Raw genomic sequence first — 19,735 nt, 5'->3', positions numbered from 1 at the left:
GTTATGCTAGAATTCTCATTCGCTCATAGGCAATAGATGGTTTTAGTGTTGACTTTGAAGGCTGTGTTAAAACTTATAACCCTATCTAAAGTATCATGAAATCAGGTGTAATGGCACAGGCCTGTAATCCCAGCATTGGGGAGGGTGAGTCAAGAAGAGGGTGATGAACTTAAGGTCAGTCTATGCTGAGGATAGTGATACTCTATTTAAAAAAGAAGAGGGTGGCCAGAAAAGGGAGGAGTAGGAGAGAAAAAAGGAGAAGGAAAAAAATTGAAGAAGAGGAAGAGGAGGAAAGGGAACAATGGTAACAGCAACGACACTGTTGGGCACCAGCACTCTCAAACATACAGAGGTTTTAAGAGATGCCGTGAGGGTCTGCCCCAAAACTGATAGGTCATTCTTGACCACAGCAGAGGCCACAGTGTGACCTTATGTTAGAAACTCACTGCAAAGGTTTTGTGCAGACAATGAAGACTCCAGAAAAGTATAACTAAAACCACAGCGCGGTACCACTTCACTTTCTCTATGACAGCCTTGGTTGGTTTTGAAAGTAATGTGATAGCAAGGATGTAGAGAAATTAGAATGCGTGAACCCTGCCAGACAGAAAGCAAATGGTGCCACAGCTCTGGAGAGAGCAGTTGCCAGTTCCTCAGAGACTGTAACATAGCATTGCCCTGGTCTCTACAATTCCACTGTGGGCACTGTTCACTGTAGCCGAATGGTGGAAACAACCCAAGCACCAATGAGTGGGTGTAATCATGAAAAGCACAAGGACATGGACACACACACATACACACACACACACACACACACACAATAAGCGCAATGTGTATTTAATATTCCATTACCTGGAAAAAAAACATACACTTCACACTAAAATTAACATTAAGGAATGGTAGGAACACATGCAAGAATTCTACTTTCCTAGGATTTCCAATAGTGACCCTCAATCTTCTAATATATTCCCATTTGTTTCAGGAGATTCTGAATGGAAGAATCTGAAAAGGTTCCCCCACCTCTTGCTTTGTTTAAATTCTGTCCTTCATAAACAATTTGAATTAAGCTTGTCTGGTTGCTTTTCTCTAAAAGGTGATTGTCTTCCAAATCTCTACAAAGAGACCTGTGTACCTATTAATATATCAGTTCCATTCATTCTGTCTGCTCTTTAGCAGAACTGTGTTTAGAACACAACCATGGTGTAGGTCAAATGAAGCCAGGCCATCATGCTAGGCTCCTGGCTGGAGGAATGGCAGTAGATACAGCCCTTGGAATGACCTGTAAGCACTGAGCTGAAATGTTTTCAACTACTCCCACGTCATTGAGTCTGCTCGATGTTTGCCTACGGTCAAACCTAGTTTCCTTGATAAGATATAGAAAGCCTTGTCCTGGGAGTCTGTCCCAGGGAGGCCACAGCCGGCAGCAACTGTGTTGTCTGTCCCCATCTGATGTCTGAGGGCAGAAATTGAAGGTCCATTCCAAGGATGTCTCTGGCAGTCGAGCTGATTCCTGCAGATAACATTGTGAAGGTGTGTCTCAGAGAGCCACAGTCTCATGACGTCTCCAAAAGGAAGATGGCGTGTGCAAGGGGAGTCATCAAATCTCAAGTCAGACAAGATGGGATAAAAAGAGAAACAGATGAACTAGAATATTGTTTTATTGCTTTGAAGATTAAATTTATGTGGCTATGTGTATGTGTGTGTTTCTGTCTGTGAGTATGACTGTATGAGCCCAGGTGGCCTATAGAGGCCAGAAGGTATTGGCTATCTAGAACTGGAGTTACAGAGGGTTGTGGACCACCAGTGCAGGGTGTTGGGGACAGTACCTGAGTCCTTTGCAAAAGATGGAAGAATTGTTGACCACTAGGCCATCTCTTCCGCCCCGATTTCTTAAAAATACACCTTTAAACAAAATTTTAACTGTTAGTTATCTTTTCAAAACTCTAACAGAGGACAACTTCATGAGGTCATATACGTGGAAGCATGGAGATGCCTGTATTCCATTGTTTTAGACCTATAGAAATACTACATTCAAGCGGTTCAGCCAAATGCTTAACCTAATCTACAAACTCCTGACAATGCTTCAATTAGGGGTTTGGGCAGGAAATATTGTGTATGTCTAAGAGAAGGACAGAGCAAACCCCAATTTAAAATTAACTAACCAAGAAAGAACAACAATAACAATCGTTCCAAGGTTTGCAAAAAATTTCTCTCCAAGGAGGTGAGCAAGACCTTGGCGTTGGCATGAGCTAATGGTAAGGACAGACAGGCAGACACCAGTCCTGGTGGTCTCCTTTACAGACATGTCCTGTGACGGGAGCTACACAACAGGATACACCACCCTCAGGGCAGTTATGAAATTGGTACGATGGGCCGAGGGTTTCACTCGTGACTGAGTGGCTAGCGGGCATGTTGGCAGGGGACAGCGTTCAGACAAAGGCTCTTCTGCAGTGGGAACAGGTACAGGACAGATGGCTTGTTAAATATTGCCAGCATGCTCAAGCAGTGCCATGCGGCGGTCGGAGCTGGGATAATTGTCACCAGGGCATTGTGCAGCCGAGCGTCAGCTCAGTTCAGCCGGCTAAAGCTGTTGCTTATCTTTGTTGGTTTTGCAAAGATTAGAGTAGTTCCTCGGCTTTGAATGCACCCCAGCTGCCCAGCAAAGCATTCGTGAAGTCTTGTCTGGATTCTTGATGCTAGAGGGGCAGTGTGGATGTTGGCACATGCACAGGCTCATTGTGCTCCCAGCGGAAGTGACTTTTCAACCCATCCAAACTGGTCTTCGTCATTCATGCAGGCAAAACACTACTAAAGGGCACTGGCCTTCTTTGGGAACCTTGCCCTGTGGCCTCCAAAATGCATCTGGCGTAGATTGATATTTCCTATTAGGATTGATTCATTTGCTACTCTTTCAGGAAGGGGTAAAGCCCCATCGTAAATTCCATCCGGTGAATCATGGGGAGGCAGTGGCTCAAATTAAGGGTGTTTGCTTTCGGAAGGGGCCCTCAGCTTCTTATCTTTATGTACAGAAGAAAATAGATCTCAGCCGCCCCACAGCCAATGGAACTTACCTGGCCAGTCAGCTGCTGAGGCCCAGTCCCTGCCACCTAGGGCTCCAGCCTGCTCCTCTCTGATGTTTGCAGACCAGGGAGATAGGTAGGGAATGCAGTGTCCCTGAATTGTGACCTCAAACCCAAAGCAAACTGTGAAATACAGCCGTGGTCTGGGTGTATATTAAGAAAGAGCATGGATGGCTTAGACAGTTTAGACAGATCAGGTATTTGTATCAATTTTATAGGTGATGCCCAGCTAGCAACCCATCTTACCATATTTACCTTAGCCATCCTCCTCTACACATCCCTTTAGACCTAGGAAAATGATTCATCCTGCTGGACCTGACCTCACTCTATTTGTCTCTACTTGGCATTGGGTGTTTGCCACATAGAATCAGCTCAGTAGTCCTTCCTGGGCAGCTGAGCTTTGAGCGTGTTTCCCCAGGAATTCAAGACCTTTTCTTTTCTAAAGACCTTTGCATTGAGTTGATGAACAGAAGAAACCAGAGGTGGGTGAAACAGCAAACTCTGTGTTACAGTATTTCTGGGATAGATAAAGAGGAAAAGCCAAGGTAGGGAAGCACACCCCAAGGTTTTCTGTACCATTCCAAGAAAACTGCCACACCCTCCACACTCTTAATTTGATAGTTTCCTCTTAACTCTCTGGGGGTGCTCTGGCTCCCAAACTAACACGGGAAGCTCCTGGATACAAATGCCTTCTACTCAGCTTGGATTTGGGATGGATCTTTGTTGCTTTGCTGGGGTAGACTGATTTCTGGATTTCCTGTCAACTTCTTTTCTTTGGATCCCTCCACTTGCATTGCTTTGAACTGTGTCAATGTCCACGCTGCTTATTTTAAAAATATGTTGGCATAGTGATGTGGGATTCCCCTCTGTATGCTGAGAATATATTTTATTACCTTTGGTTAATAAAGAACTTGCTTCTGCCTATAGCAGGGCAGAATACAGCTAGGCTGGAAGAGATAGAGAGTAAGTAGAGTCAAAGAGATGCCATGTAGCTACTGGAACCTTACCAGTCGGCCACAGCCTCGTGCTGAGACACAGATTTAATAGAAATGGGTTAATTTAAGATCTAAGAACTAACTAGCAATACACCTAAGCTATTAGCCAAACAGTGTTGCAATTATTATAGCTTCTGTGTGATTATTCGGGTCTGGGTGGCCGGGAAATGGGTGAACAGTCTCTGCTTACAGTATAGCCAGTGCAGGGGCACATATCTGTCAACAAAGCCTCAGGAAATAGAGGAGAGAAGATCACCAGTTTAAAACCAACTTGGTCTATAGAGCATGGTTATCTAAAAGACCAAGGCCTGCGGATGCCTGATGACAGTTTTCCAGCTATGCCTGGGGTCCTAGGTTTGATCTGCAGAAGTGATTTTTAAAATGGAATTTTACCTAGCTTTTGTCCCTTTTCTCTTTTTAACTTAATTCTCACTATGGAGCCCTCACTGTACCAGAACTTGCTGTGTACCAGCAAGTACAGTGACCAGGCTAGACTTGAAGTCTCAGATCTGCCTGCCTTTGTTTTCCAAATGCTGGAATTAAAGGTGTGCCTTCTATCCTGTTTTCATTCTTTTTTTTTTCTTCCCCTTTTTCTTTTTCTCTAATGTTTTTAATATGTCTTTAGGACTTTGCTTTTTATTGTATCTTAGTCACCATTAATATATTCAAAATTATTCAAAACCTTAAGGGCTACTTTAGCAACAGATCAGAAAGTTCAACAGTTGACAGTTCCCTTCTTGCTCAATTCTAAGTACTTGGCAATACTATTAAATTTTTCTCCTTACTCCAGTGATTGCGGTATATATCATAGTTACTTTAGGTCCAAGAAATAGCTGAAGCTTTTTAACCACTGTATTTGTTTTCGTGTGTGTGTGTGTGTGTGTGTTTGGGCATTTTGTCTGCAAGCATGTAGGTGTACCACTTCCGACCTGGTGCCCACAGAGTCCAGAAGAGCCTGTCTGATCCCTGAGAATAGGAGTTACATATGGTTGAGTCACCACATGAGTGTGGGAACTCAACCTGGATCCTCTGAAAGAGTAGCCAGTGCTCCTAAATGCTGAGCCAATTCTTCAGTCCCAAGTGTTAATTTTTAATTTAAATTGAAGCTAAGTAAAAAAATTTAACTCCCTTTGTTAGCTATGTTTCAAGGACTTGGGAACTCATATCTGAAGAGTTAGGAGACTGGTTTCTACTAAGATGCTTGGAAGGCACTTAAGCTCAAAGAGGAAGAAGGAAAGAGGCACAGAACTGCTAGACCCAGTCAACCCCTGTGCTGTCTGGCTCTTTTTTTACTCACCTGTCTTTCCTGGATTTATTTTTGAGAGTCAACCACTGTCACCTCCCATGTGCAGTTTATACATTGGGAATTCAGAGGTGCCCCACTGTCTCCATTTTCTTCATTCTTCATCTTGCCAAAAAAAAAAAAAAAACCTCATCTCAGGAAAAAAAAATATATTGCTTAAAAATACTTATAAGCCTAGTGTTACACAATTGTTCTGTGAAATCTGAAAATACCTAGTTTCAGATACACTATTGATCCACTAAAAAGCAAGACAACAGAACACTCAGTATTTGAACAGAATTAAGCCTCTTTTAGAATCTCTATACTAAAATGCAAGATACTTAAGTTAAAATATGCTAGCAATTTCTGGTACTTTATCTCTCCAGATTTGCCAAAATAACATCATTGGAAAAGGAAGCAGTTGTATCTTTTTATCAATGTATCTTTGATTCAAGCAATATTATGTTTAAATGTATTTTTATCTACATTTAAATGAAAATGTAGATAAAATAAAATGTAAAGAAAATGAAAACAGATAGTGTCCTCAACCATTTTTTTTACCTCCACATATTTATTAAGGAAGATGTCTTTGAGGGCAATTGTAATCCTATTCTTCTCCTGACTCATTTTGGATTAATCAAAAAAAAAAGAAAAAAAAGAAAGAAAAGTAATTTTACTTGAAACTTTTGCTTTTGAACCTGGTCTGGTTTTTCCATATACCAAGAATACAGAAGGAAAAGAATGGCTTCAGCTCAGGAATATGAGACCAGCCTAAGTGACATAGAAATGTTATTCCCTAAAACGAAAGGCTTTTAATTTTTACTATTTAAAGAAAAAGTTAGCCGAAAGTCCAAACTATATACTGCTGTATCATTTTGTGTTTTTTGACTTGATAGTGATATTCAACAAATTCTAGAAATTAAGCAAGAATCAAAAAAATCTTATTAAATACTTCAACTTCCCCAAACCTATTCCGTGAAAGGAAGAAAATCAAGGTACCTCCTCCTCTAAGACCGGGGATGGTCAATAAAGTGAAGCACATGCAAAGCTTTGTTTAAAACGGGGCCCAGATACTCTATCACCTCAGTTTCCTTAACCACGCTGACTCCCCAGGCCACAGCAAGCTCCAAGCCTGATACAGTATCTGTATTTCTAGAAAACAAATTTTCCACCGCCATCGCCACCGCCACCACCAAGCGTAAGTCATGAGGTTATTGACTTCTTAAGCTTCAGGTAACGGATGGCCTTCCACAGCCCAACCGTGTTGCTCACAATTGAATATAAAAGGGGAATATTTGTTTACCTTAAGGCAGGCAGGCAATTCTCTCCAAGTTCCTATGAGGTCCTTTTGTAGGCTTGTTTGCAACTCTCAGGATGAGCACAGGACCTCACACAAGCTAGGCAAACCCTCTACTAGAAACTACAACCCAGCCTTTGATTATTGAGAAGGGATCTTGCTATGAAGCCCGACTGGCCTCAAACTCATGATCGTCCTGCCTCTGATTCCCAAGTGCTTAATCTACGGGGTGCTCTAACATGACCAACAGCTACGTGGACCTACAGACCTGAAGGTGGGAGAGGAGAGGAGAGTCCTCCTTTTGCTTCTCAATTTTACATCTTGGTACCAGAGAAACAGGGCAGCTCGCCCAGATGGTTGTCCTCTCATGCAAGCAGAATAAGGAGCTGGTCTCCCTGAACTCAGATCTACTGCAGATGGGACACTGGGAATCTACCCAGTAGGCAGTCTTACAGTCCTGGTGACACTACACATAACTGCAAGTTAACATATTCAAGAGTGATTAGTAGGGTTTCTATTGCTGGTCTTAAAGATAACTCATTTTAGCCAAGAAGTGGTGGCACACACCCAGCACTCAGGAGGCAGAGACAGAGGCAGGCAGATGTCTGTGAGTTTAAGGCTTGCTTGGTCTACAAGAGCTAATTCAGGACAGACACCAAAGCTACACAGAGAGACTGTGTCTCAAAAATAAAATAAAATAGAAGAAGAAGAAGAAGAAGAAGAAGAAGAAGAAGAAGAAGAAGAAGAAGAAGAAGAAGAAGAAGAAGAAGAAGAAGAAGAAGAAAAGAAGGGAAGAAGGGAAGTGAAGGGAGAAGGGAAGGGAAGGGAGGGGAGGGGAGGGGAAGGGAAGGGGAGGGGGGAAGGGAAGGGAAGGGGGAAGGGAAGGGAAGGGAGGGGAGGGGAGGGGAGGGGAAGGGGGAAGGGAAGGGAAGGGAAGGGAAGGGAAGGGAAGGGAAGGGGGAAGGGAAAGGAAGAGGGAAAGGAAGGGAAGGGGGAAAGGAAGGGAAGGGGGAAGGGAAGGGAAGGGAAGGGAAGGGAAGGGAAGGGAAGGGAAGGGAAGGGAAGGGAAGGGAAGGGAAGGGAAGGGAAGGGAAGGGAAGGGAAGGGGAAAAAAAGAAACAGCAACTCATTTCAAGTACTAGAACTCAGGCTACAGTTCCAGGTTGTAGTTACAGAAATTTATCTGTTTATTTATTTGGTTGACATACACCTTTAATCTTACCAGTTAGAGGCAGAGAGATCTAAGTTCAACACTAGCAAGGCACCTGACCATGTCCCCAAAAAAGCCAAAGGGAAAAGAATAAAAAAAAACACGCACATAGTCTGTAGGGCTGGAAAAGTCAGTGAGTGCCCTACACTAGAAAAACAAACTAAAACAAAACCACAGTAGGGTTTCTGAGAATATAAAAATCTTGTTAGACCCAATTTATCTTCAGAACTCACATAAAAAAGTTGAGCCTGGTTCAAGCACTTTTAATCTCAAGGCTAGGGAAGCAGAAACAGGATCCCTGACCAGCCTGTAGAGACTGCCTCAAAATATAAGGTGTACCGAGTGTTAAGTATTTTCTTAAACAAGCCTATGCGCGACACAAATAATACCAATTAGACCAAATCAGACCGAATTAAAAGACGCCCATGTTTAGTGGATGACAATACTCCCGGGTGGACCCGGGAAAACATGGAGAGGGGAAGAGAGAGAAGGGGAGACCACCCGTTCTTTCTCTGGGGGAGAGGACCTTCCCTGGGGAGGGGTTACCGTTTGGCAGGTTTTCTTGACCCTCCCTAGGGCGGGGTCATCCTTTGGCGGGATTTCTGGGAGGTGGAGTTTGGATTGGCCTGAGGCAACTGGAGGCGGGGGAGGTGGGGGGGGATGCTTACGTCAAAAGCTGGGGTGAAGCTCTTAGCTAAATACAGAGTACAGAGTCCAAAACAATACCAAGTTTGTTCTGACTTACAGTCTCCAGAAGCACACACACACACACAAAATGAAATAACCACAATTCACACCCAGCATAGACACATTCAAATGCTATGTAAAGTGTAAGTCCCATTTTACTTTTCAAGGTGTTTTCTGCTGTCTTTATGAAGCCGCCTCTTCACATGGGCTTTGGTGGAGGTCGTGGTCCAGCACCAGCAGGTCTAAATCGTGGTAAGGGTGTTCAGTCCTTCCAAACTGCACGAGATCAATTCCTGACTGACTTCCTTGCTATGAACAGCACAGCTCACACAGTAATGCAGCTTTACACAGAGTTTGGGGAGCACAAAGGGTCGAAGACACTTTCTTCGGATATATCCCTGACAGTAGTGGCCTCTACAGAGTTCCGAATGACAGACTTCTTAATGGCCTTGCCCTTGGGCAGGCACCTGGTGCAGTTAGTGCAGTGAACTGGCTACACATGGCTGTGGCCCTTTTTGGCATGACCATTGTTTCTCTCTGTCTCTCTCTCTTTTTTTTTCCTGGTCATCTTGGAGCCAAGTTCAGAAAAAGCAGAAATTCATTTATTATCTAAAAGAAAGAAAGGAGGGAGAGAGGGAGGGAGGAAGAAAGAAAAAGAGGAGAGTCTGAAGAGAGAGAGAGAGAGAGAGAGAGAGAGAGCGCTCAGAGGGAAAGAGCATTGGATGCTCTTCTAGAAGACCCAGGTTTGAGTTCCAGCACCCACGTGGCAGCTCACAACTATCAATAAGTCCAGTCCAGGATATCCCATGCCCTCTTCTGACCACCATAGGCACATGGTTCATATAAAATGCCGATATATATATATATATGTGTGTGTGTGTGTGTACATATACACACACACACACACACACACACACACACACACACACACATATATATCAAGGACTTTCCCTAATTTGGGAATTGTCTCTTAACCTTCACTGTCCTGTGTCCACTCTGAGAAGTGCTTAAGTGAGAAATACACATTATGAGAAATACACATTATGTTTTAAAGATCTAAAATAAAAACAGAATGAAAAAATAGCTCTTGAATAGTTTTACACTGATTGCATATTGCTATAAGTTTTGGAAATATTAGGGTAGTGAACTATTTAAATCAAGGCCATTTTAGTTGTATTCTTAGAGGCTAGCGATACAAATCACTTTCCTTTTCAAATATGCTCACTCATTTGTAAAAGCAAAACTGTCATTCTCATAGAAGAGCCCAGCTCTGTTCCTTGTGGTTCATTGTGTTTCTTAGAGTCTAAGAAAAGGTGTAAATGCAATAAGGGAGCTTGGGTCCTGGGCATCACAAGAGCTAGACAGGAGGGATTCTTCCTAGTGCTCAACGACGCTGTAGGATGACTCTTGTCCACAGTCATCTATAATTAAAATTGCTGGGTTGTTTTCTTTAAGTTCAAAGATCTCTGAGGTGCCTCACATCTGTAATCTCAGCAATTGGGAGGCTGAAGCAGGAGGATTTCTACAAGTTCAAGGACAGTCTGACCTATATAATGACTTCTAGGTCAGCATGGACTATTGAATGAGAGCCTATTCCCCAAAAGGAAAAAGATATTCCTAATACATTGAAATAGTAACTGTTTGAGGAGATGAAAATCCATATTAGACTGATTCAAATTATTATATTGCACCCCAGAAGTACATACAAATGTTACGTCCCAATGAAAAACTACCGTATATTATTAGTTTAATGAGAGAGAATTGTTTTAATTACTTTTGTTTGATGTGCAGTGGTGTTTTGCCTGCATGTCTGTGTGAGGGTGCCTGATCCCCTGAAACTGGAGTTACAGACCGTTGTAACTGCAGACTGCAGTGTGGGTGTGAGGAGTTGAACCTGGGTCCTCTGGAAGAGCAGTCAGTGCTCTCACGGTTGAGTCATATCTCCAGCCCCTGAGGGAGAAATTTTAAACCAGGATTTTAATTAAAAACTCACATTTCTGAGGTATGTGTTCTGCAAGCAATTCTTAGATACTGTCGTGAGCCCTACTGAGTGGGCCTTCTGGCCTTACTTAGAGGTCTGCAAGCAATGACACTCAGGATAGCAGTTCTCTGCTTTGTCCGAACTACCTTTATTGTATAGGCGCTTCAGGATCTTACAATTGTTCTGTCACAGCTATAAGCAAGTATCACAAGCAAGGATATAATATCACACAAGCAATATCACACAAGCACATATATATTTCTAAATCCTAGGCAAGCATTCCTATATTCTATCTAATAAGGCATTGGGGTGTACAACCTGATGATGGTTCATGGCTCTCGACGTAGACCTCTGGATCAGCCAGTCTTGATCTGCAGGCAAGAGCTTGTTCTCTTGCTCTTGGAAGATCTCTGGTCCAATGTCTAGTTGATTGATTGATTGATTCTCGATGCTGTAGAGTTTTTCTGGCGCCTCTCCGACAGAGTCTCTAGCAGATCATCTTGAGAATGTCTTGTGAGGTCTTTTTGCCTCAGTTTATATACTATTCCTCAGCCTTACCTCCTCTTCCCTGCGTCACACTCAAGATTAACACTCCTGTCTGCCTATACGTCATTCTTATCATCGCTGCACACATTTTCTGCTAGTGCCGTTTCTCCTGGACTTGCCCCAGACTTGTCCTTTACAGACTCATCTAGGTTTTGTCTTTACAGACTCATAACATTACCCAACTGCCACACTGGTCTAAGGATTTGTACACATTCATCCATTTATACCCTTTGTAAAGTGACTGAGAACATTGGGTACCAGAGACTGTGGTAGACATTTATCAGTTCTCAGGAAATGTGTGGCTCATCTTCTCATAGGGAGAGATAACCAATATCTAATAAGTGAATTTCAGAGCATGCCCAAAGCCAATGAGAGCTGTGAAAAAAAAAAAGCAGGCTGAGGTGTGGGTGGTAAGATAGCATTCTGGATTTAGTTTAGTATCTTTGTTAACCAACAAGCAGGAACTGGAGCAGACGAAAAGCGACGGCTTTGTTACCCTGGGTGGATAAACTAAGCCTGGTAGGGAGTTATGGAGCCCTTGAGACTGGGATATCCCCAGTGGGATGGTGGGTATCTCAATCTCGTAAAATGCAATTAAAAACACACCCTAAAGTCAAGGAATAGTCAAACCCAGAATTGACAAATCAATAGGCTCTTTGAAGGTAAGAAGTGGGTGGTAAGGCTGCTGGGGAAGGTACTTCTGGAAGGCAATGCAAGAGAGGGGGGATGTACACAGGTATGGGACATACACCTCTTCCTTGCCTGGCAGTCATGAGTTCTGGGGTTTGGGGTAGACAAAGCAGCATGTGGACAAGTTTGTGTCTTGGAGGGATAAGCTGCATGGCTCTAGGAAGCATGGGTTAGAAAGAGGAAAATGGTGAATAGCCTTGGGGGGGAAGGGAGGCTACTGCACATGTCCTAAGGTGCTGCTGAAGGTTCCATTCAGGAGAATTGAAAGTAAGGAAAGGACGGGAGGGAGAGATTTTATTGAAATCTGCATAGAAATCAGTAACTAATTCAAATGTAGACTTTACAATATGGAGGAAAGAGAACTGAAAATGAGCCTGTGGTTTCAGCCTTGGGAGCGGTGGGCAGTGTTATCATTAACTGGGGAGGAAGTAGGGAGGGAAAAAAACCTGCTTTAAGTGTACTGGGTTGAGAAAAATCTTAGCTTGGATTCCTCCAGTAGCTCATTTGGGGATTAGGGGGAACATGCTCCTATTTCAATGTGTCTCTCAAAGCTTGTGTGTTTTTGGAAACTCAACCTCCAGTGTGGTGGTATTGGGAAGTGAAGCTTGATGGGTAGTGTTTGGGCCCTGGGGGCAGAGCTCTCAGTACAGGATTGATGCCTACCTCGCAGGAGTGAGCTCCGCACTGTAGGTGTGGTTTCTGTAAGAGGAATGAATGCCTTTGGTTCTCTCTCGCTCACTGTTTGCCCTTCCGTCCTGTGGGGACAGAGCAAGAAGGTCATCACCAGCTGCCAGCACCTTGATCTTACACCTCTGAGCCTCCGAAAGTGTGAGAAGTGAGTGTTTATTTTCATTGTCCAGATTCAGGTCTTCTGTAACAGCAGCACAGAGCGGACGAGGGTTCATGTGTGAGCAACTTGGAAGAATTCATTAAGAGCTAAAGTGAAGGGAAGAAGGACTGGAGAGGGAAGTCACCTGTTCTGGTGTGTACGGAAGTGGTTGCTATGCCCTCTGGGGGTTAGTCCTACTGCAGCCCCAGGGAAGGGCTCAGATCTGATGTTTTTGATACTGAAGTCTGGAAGGAGGAAGCTGACAGAGTGTGCATTTGAATGGAAAGGCGGTTCCCAATGGGTGTGTGTAAGGTCCTCTGAGGGCCCCACCTAGGCCAGCCTGTGAAGCTGCGTTACCTGAAAGGTAGTGAGAAGTCACTAGACCACTAACATTTTGACTCACATTTGCTAGAACCTTTTCCAAATGGCGTTGTCCAAATATCCTGAACGGGAATGACACCACCAGATGTAATAACTATGTAAAGATCTGCCTCCCCTTGAGAACAGCAGCTGAATGAAACTGGATTGGGCTTGTAATTCAACTGTTCCTCCTCTAGAAAATTCTGTTCTGACGTGCAAATCCCTCCCCCCCCCCCCCCCAAGAAGGTTAGTCTTGGTGCCACTTGCCCTTGAGCCCCACACTCAAATCTCTGAGCTCAAGGTCAGTCCCAATCTGCAAGTGAAATTTCATACTAACCAGGGTCACATTTACTATCTAAACAAACAAACAAACAAACAAACAAACAAATGTGTCCCTGTCTAGACAGGATTTCTTTACTTCTTGAAAGCAATCCTACTCTAGTAAATAGTAAGACTCCACAGTGAAGTCCAGTTTTGTTCAGAGGAAACAAAGTTTTGTCTTGTGCCTCTGTTATGGGCATTCTTAAAACTGGGCTGGTTTTTCATTTAAGGCAAAACCCTGTGGAGAAAATAGGGGATAAAGAAAATAGAGAAAGGCCTGTCTTTTATAGCAGGGCTCATTAGGAAAGGGGATTCTAAAATGCAGTGTTAAGTAGAGGTAAACACTCCCGTCCTTCCCGTGGGGCCACCTCTGTCCAGTCTCACCTGTGAGTTGCTAACCTAGAACAGGAAGCTCTCAAAATACTTTCAACACATTATATTCTCCTCTAATATCTCTGACAGGTCTATACACTGTCTTCGCGTACCTCTGAGTAGAATCTTGAAAACATCTTACACTGAGAGCTAGGTTCAAATCCCATCTTGTGCATTATTAGGGTACCCTTGTCTGGGTCATGAAGCTCTCAACTTTATCAGCACAGGTGATAAGATCCACCTCACCAATTGTAAAGGGCTGGGTACTGGGAAACCACCACAAACAGTCAGAAGCTCTTGCCCTCCATGGAGATTCCTCTCAAATGCCTTTTGCTCTTATCAGAACTTGAGACCACTTCTGACTTCCTCACTGTGCTGACAAGCACAGGTGGCTTGCAGTAAGGAAGAAGACATTCCACTCCCAGTTTCCAAACCACATGGCTCACAGTGACTCAGAAATCGGCCCCACTGTGTTTTGTGTTCCTGGAGAAGCTCTGGCCTCTTAAGAGGCTCTGAAATCTTGTTCCACTTGGCCCTCTTTCTAATGCACCGTGGTGAGTGCCTTCACCCCTGGGCCTCAGTCACTGCATCTGGGAGAAGAATGATTGGCAGGTTGACTCCCCCAGCTCAGAGCATCTATGATCCTACACTTCAGCTAGCTAAATGTCACGCCCATTACTTTGGTTGATTAAAGAACAAGGTGCTGGAAGCTTCAAGAGTTGTCCCAGTGGTACCAACCATCCACTCAGAAGTACGCCAGGGTTCTCAGCCCCTGAGGACCTAATCTACCTTACTGAGGACACCTTTAAGCTCTGCTGGTGGTGTCCCTGGAGAGAACAAGAGAAATGGGCACCCTGGGGGGATGTCATTTCCTAGTTTCAACAAGAGATCCTTTAAACTAACCGGGGAACTGTTTAACTTTCAACTTAGGGTGAAATTCCAAACCGCCAAACAATGGGAGAGGATGAACAAAGCAGCTCCTCCTAACTCCCCACCTGTGGCCTGCAATGGCCGCTCTGAGGCTGAACACTCGAGGATCGAAGAAGCTGATCACAGTCTGCAGGGAAACATGGTGTGCTTTAAGAATAAACATCATCACTTAGGCATAGTGGCCCACTCCTATAATCCCAGGACTTGGAAAGTAGAGCCGGGAAGATCACATCTTTGAGATAAACCTGAGCCATACAGTGAATTCTAGCCAGCTGGCTACAGAGGAGACCCTGTTTCAATGAAATCAGACCAGAAATATAAAGTAATAATAACAATAATACGATAAAGATAAAGTCATTTAGTATGAGACTTTACCTCAGTATGAGACTTGTTTAACACGCCCTGGGTCCAATGCCCAGTATGACAAAATAAAAGTGTTTAAATGAATGTCATTCAGGATCTAACAACTGGACACACACTTCCTCCTTGTGTTTTCACTCTGTCTTCAATTTTAAGACATTTCCTCCATTTCTTTGGCCCGCCTCCCACCTTGCCCCAGGAGAGCATATGTCAGATGGAATGGTCGTGGCTGGAAGGGGTAGTAGCTGTGAGTCAGGGACATATGGTGTCCTGGACTGTGTGTTTGCTCTTGTACCTGGAGAGATTAGTCAGCTGAGGCACAGCATCAGCCCAGATGCCATCTGGCTATTCTCCAATGCAGGGTATAGGTGAAAAGTCATCCTCTATACCGTAATAGGTAGGCAGGGCTCTCAGCCACCATGGAGGTGGATACTTTAGGCTGCAGCTCCGGGTCAAGGGAAGCTACTCTTGTACCCACCAATAGGAGTAAGGCAGGACGACGATTCTTGTTAATGGTTCCTGAATTCTGAGACTACAGTTGAGTTCTGGAGAGTTCCCATGTAAACCTTAAGGATTGTCCAGGTATTAGCTGTCTCCAGTTATACCTTTCCCTGGGCATCTGCAGGCCTCCATCAGCCTGAGTTATTGGGATTATGCCCTTTACAGCACTTTTTCCTAAGTTCAAAGGCTAGACTTTGGTCACCATCTGCCTGCTCTGTGGTTTCTGCTCTTTGGGGGTCCAGTAATTTTTTTTCAACTTCTCTTGCATCTTCCTGGCTTTGTCTGCTAACTGGCAATACTTACTGTGCTGTTGCCTAGGATTAACTCTCTGAGAAAATCTATACAAAGCACCTGGATGGGGTTGAAGGGACAGCAAAAGAGAGTATCCTCCCACCCTCCTTTGGTAGATGATTTAATTCTCCTCTGCTGGAAATTTTAGAAAAAGGAGACCTGGTGTGTAACTAGCTAGAATCCTCTGTGACCAAGTAAAGTTCTCATTAAAATGATTTTAAACATGCATCATCTGTAATCCCAACACTCAGAAGGCTGTGGCAGAAGGATTGCAGGATTATGAGTTCAAAACCAGCCTGGATTTCATAGCCAGACCCTGTGTGATGGCTCTGCTATCATCACACCCATGTCTGAGCCGCAAGAATAATGGTGTGGTGAAGATTAAGCCTCAGTCTCACTGCTAAAGGAACAACCTTAGCCAGGGATTCCAGAAAGGGAGCTAGATAAACTCTTGGAGGTGTCCAGCTCTCCATGAAAGACTGAAATTAGAACAAGATGAATAGCGAACACTTCTAACTCCAGCACACTGGAGCTAAAGCACAAGAGCACAGGAATTCAAGGTCAGAATGGGTGATCAGAAAGACTTTGAACCAAAAAGAAGAAGAAAGAGAAAGAGAAGAAGAAGAGAAAGAAAGAGGGGAGAGAGAGAGAAAGGTAGAAGAGAAGGAAGAAGGTTAGGGAGGAAGGGATGGCAGGAAACAAAAAAAAGATTCCAATCACACCCAACTCACTGCTAAGGGGACGATGCTTGGCTTTTATATAGCATGAAAAATGTGCTCTGTCAAATTCTTCCTGAGTCTCCATCCTGCCAGGTTCATTCTCATGTGGAATCCGCAAGAGAAGACTAGCCTACCGGCCAGAGAAACAACTTAACCTACCAGGCTTTTTATAACCGATAAAAAAACAAATGGAAATTTCCATCACCTCTCTAGGGAAAACATGTTAAGTACGGGTTGTGAATTCTGAGTGTCTTAATTTCCACTAGCCTGATTTCTGCTTACTGGAGGATTTTTACTTTCAAGAACAGACATATCTTTAAAGGCATAGAAGAAGAGATGTGGTAGCACACTAGCTTAGAATGTATCAGGCCTTGGGTTCCATCCCCAGCACTAAGGAGCAAGAACATAAAGTGACCCTGCTTGAAATCCCTGTCCTTATCCAGCCATGGCCACCTAGCTCACACAAGCTCACGGGACTCTTCTTGCTCGAACATTTCCTCAGGTCTGCTGCAGAAAATTAAGCCCCATATTGGCCAGCTTCGGAGAAATCAGTGAGATATCTGGAAGGGTGGACTTCATTAGCCTGTGGTGTTCCAATGAATATTTTTGAGCTGAAGGAACCGACTATCCAAAAATCAAATTCATTGATTTTTCCAAAGGGCAAGTACAAGCAGATGGCCCTGTTCAAAAAGCCTCGAATGGCTTTCCAGCTCTTACTTTTTATGCTACACGTCCAACAGCTGCTCTTTTAGAGACGGGGGGAGAGAGAGAGAGAGAGAGAGAGAGAGAGAGAGAGAGAGAGAGAGAGAGATACAGACAGACAGACAAACAGACAGACAGAGACAAAGCACACAAAGATTGATTCCTGTAGATGTCCAGGATGCAGAAGTGGTTTTCTGCAAGGAAATCTATGGCGCTGCAAATATTATCTCTGAAGTCCTATGCCCTTGAGCTCAGCTGTGAGTTCCTATGCTTGGGGGACCCTGTTACTATGATCCTGAGGGCTTGATATTTGTGGGATTTCTACAGCCAAGACATTTCTGCCCAGTCTAAACGCAAATGGCCTCAGAGAACAAAGCAAAATCAGGTTGGAGGATGTCAAGGAAAGCCTTTCTTTGTAGGTACAAGGCGAGAATCACGGCCAGGAGTAACCAGGACAAAGAGATCATTGTCAAGGACAACGGTTACCTAGCCAAGTATTATGCATAACACACACCCACAATCACAGCATTTGGAAGGAAGGGGCAGGAAGATGGAGAGTTTGAGAGTTCAGAACCAGCTGGATTACATAGTAAGACCTTGTCTCAGATAGATGATAGATAGATAGATAGATAGATAGATAGATAGATAGATAGATAGATAGATAGACAGACAGACAGACAGACAAAAGAAATACAGAAGACCGGTTCCTGCATACATGATCTCTCTGGAGCTCCTGAGATGAGTTCCCCACAGTCATTAGATTTTTGGATATTGTGGGGGAGGGGTGCTAGCTTTTTTTGAGGCAAGGTCTCACACATTTCAGACTGATTTGGAATTCCCTGTGGAATCGAGGATGACCTTGAACTTCTGACCCACCTCCCAAGTGCTGAGATTAGAAGTAAGCACTGCCCCGCCTGGCTACTATTTAATGGTGCTGAGGCTTTGTTTATCCATCTGTAACAGGAAACAAGGATGCTGCATCTTTTTGCAAATGCTTGGTCCTTGTCAGAGTAAAGATGGAGACAGTTTAGCAGAGAGGCGGCTTCCCTACTTATATGGCAAAGTAAAGGAGACCACTAAGTAAGGATATACAGTTTGTGAAAGTCTCTAAAGCTGCCCCTGCTTCAAATCCTGGGGTCTGGCCTCTGCTTGATTCTCTACATCACCCTGAAGCTTAAAAGAGGGAAACACCTTGTTGGATGTGGAAGTTCACACAGGGCCCCAAACAAGGTCTCTTGCCGTTGCCAGTATCGGGTTTGAGAGGATAGGGTAGTTCCATGAGTCTGCTTTCTCCAACTGTGGCAAAATGCCTGGCGTAATTAAAATTGAAGGAAGGAAAGCTTTCTATTGACTTGTGGGGTTTAGAGTGTGTCAGTCCAGGGTCACTCGGCCCTGCTGCTTCTGTCTGATGGTAGCACAGCCGATCTTGGCAGTGATGCAGATGGCCTGTTCAAGATGGACAGGAAGCAAAGAGAGAAGCAAGAAGAGGCTGACTTTGGATATCCCTTCATGAGTATAACCAAGGCACCTGACTTCTTTTTGCTAGTTCCCATCTCTTAAGGTCTTGCCACTCCTATACTGTCTGGAACCAAGCCTTCAACAGGTAAGCCTTTGGGAGACATTCAGGGTCCATCATCAATTGTGCTGGAGTTCCTTTCCAGGGTGAGATCCAGCCATCCAGAACCTTCAGATTTCCCTTGCTTTGTTCTCTGAGGTCCAGTCATGGCTCAGCCTTGTCCCACTCCTCAGATTCAGATGGGTTGCGCCCCTAGAAAGGTGTTTGGAATTGGCTAAAACTCTGAAGTTCCCTTTTGTGTGTCCCACAGAACTGCCCCCAGGCCAGCAGCTGGCTCCAGGTCCTCCGTCAGCAGGCAGGGTTTCCCAGTTACCGGGACACATACTCCTGCTCTCATAGTCTGAAAAAGTGTAAAATCATAGACACAACCAGGAGCTGGAGGGGCCATAACAGCCTGTACTGAAGAGAGCTGTTAGGGATGTGGAGTCAGGTTGTCTCATAGACTACAACAGTGGAGCTTGTTCTAAGGAAGGGAAAGTGGACAACTCCTGCAAGACCACGTCTCAGCCAGCAGCACTCCCCGCTTTCTGTGTGAGCCACCAGCCCCCTCAACATCTCTGATCACGTGCTTCCTCATCTACAAGTACACAGTAGTATCTGAATTGACTGTATCTTGAAGATAATACCTGAACAAGAAAACAGATCTCACGACATTTTTTTAAATATTAAATTCCACAAAATATAATCATTATTATTATACAACATGAACTCCATGATTATTATGTCCCTGGGGTACCAGCTGAAATCTGACAAATATTTCTCTATGAGTTAATCTACTAGCATTTCAGAGACACGAGTTAGTGCATTAATGTCACCTTACATGCATACATGGATGCGCATTGCATGTTCTTTCCAGCCATGCTCTACACTAGGGAGACCTTTGTGATAGGATAGTACAGAAGAAAATATTATTCAAAGTGAATCCTGCAGTCTCACCATTATCTAGAAACAGAATTTGGAATCTTTATTTGGGAAAGTAGACAAGTGTATAATTATCAAAGTGTCAAAC

General features: G+C 44.0%; 1 long non-coding RNA gene and 1 pseudogene across 1 annotated transcript; one reads left to right on the top strand and one right to left on the bottom strand.

Annotated features, from left to right (window-relative positions):
* Nucleotides 1-3,113: 3,113 nt before the first annotated feature.
* LOC146892690 (uncharacterized) lies at nt 3,114-15,024 on the top strand. Its single transcript, XR_015004195.2, has 2 exons — nt 3,114-3,559; nt 14,578-15,024. It is a non-coding gene; the product is annotated as an uncharacterized LOC146892690 (long non-coding RNA).
* Nucleotides 8,566-9,296, bottom strand: LOC125413842 (small ribosomal subunit protein eS26 pseudogene; annotated as a pseudogene).
* Nucleotides 15,025-19,735: the final 4,711 nt, after the last annotated feature.

This window comes from Myodes glareolus, chromosome 10 (genome assembly GCF_982192425.1).
Source record: "Myodes glareolus chromosome 10, mMyoGla1.1, whole genome shotgun sequence".
In the NCBI taxonomy this organism is placed as follows: Eukaryota; Metazoa; Chordata; class Mammalia; order Rodentia; family Cricetidae; genus Myodes; species Myodes glareolus.
This window is presented reverse-complemented; position numbering and strand designations above follow the sequence as displayed.